The following is a 1,086-nucleotide window of genomic DNA, read 5'->3' on the forward strand; positions in this document are numbered from 1 at the left end:
ATTTTTAATTATAACTAAATATATATATATATATATATATATATATATAATCAAATATGTTACTTTTTCTTAAATTTTAAGTATTAATGTTAGAATGTTAATTTAGTATTCTTTTTACATCGTATTCTTATTTTAGTATTCTCAATAATCTTATTTTTAATATTATTTTATAATCCAACGTTTATAATTTTATTATTTTCCCCTTTTTTTCTTTCTTTTTCTTTTTGTTTTTTTTTCTCATTATTTCATTTTTTTTTCAAGAACATCAATGCATAAAGTCTTACACTTTATCAATACATGAGCATACATCCAATTCCCAAATACAAAAATACAAAACATCCTCTTTTCACTCAAGTGTTTAAGGGTTAATTCACTCAGTTCTCTTCTAATCATGTTTTTCCAAGATTTGATCTTCTAACAATCAATACTTAATCCATGCATGCATACATTCATCATGAGGTCTTTCATAGGTTGTAATGGGGCTAGGGTTATGGTAGGATCATATATGGATAAGTGGACTAGAGTTGGACCTTTGATGAGCTTAAACTTTTCCACCTAACCTATATAGTGACCTATATCATTGAATTCTAACCTAACTACCCCTCTTTCACTTTTCATCTACTCATGCATTTTCTTTTCATTTCACAACACTTATGCATTGATCTCTTATTGAGCTTGCTTTGGGGCATTTTGTCCCCTTTTTATTATTTTCCCCTTTTTTTTCTTTCTTTTTCTTTTCATTTTTTTCTCATTATTTCATTTTTTTCAAGAACATCAATGCATAAAGTCTTACACTTTATCAATACATGAGCATACATCCAATTCCCAAATACAAAAATACAAAACATCCCCTTTTATCCCAACCAGTGTTCCCAAACTTCCCCAACTTGAAAATAAGCACTCTCACTAGTCTAAGCCAATCAAAGATCCAAACAAGGGACTTTTATTGTTTTCCGCTTTAGGGCTTGTAATGTGCTAAAATGAAGAATAATTGGGTTAAGCATAGGCTCAAAATTTGGTTGCAATGGACGGTAGGAGGTAGGCTATTTGGTTAAGTGAGCTAATGAAGTAATGGCCTCAATCATA

Source organism: Arachis stenosperma, chromosome 2 (assembly GCF_014773155.1).
Source record: "Arachis stenosperma cultivar V10309 chromosome 2, arast.V10309.gnm1.PFL2, whole genome shotgun sequence".
NCBI lineage: Eukaryota > Viridiplantae > Streptophyta > Magnoliopsida > Fabales > Fabaceae > Arachis > Arachis stenosperma.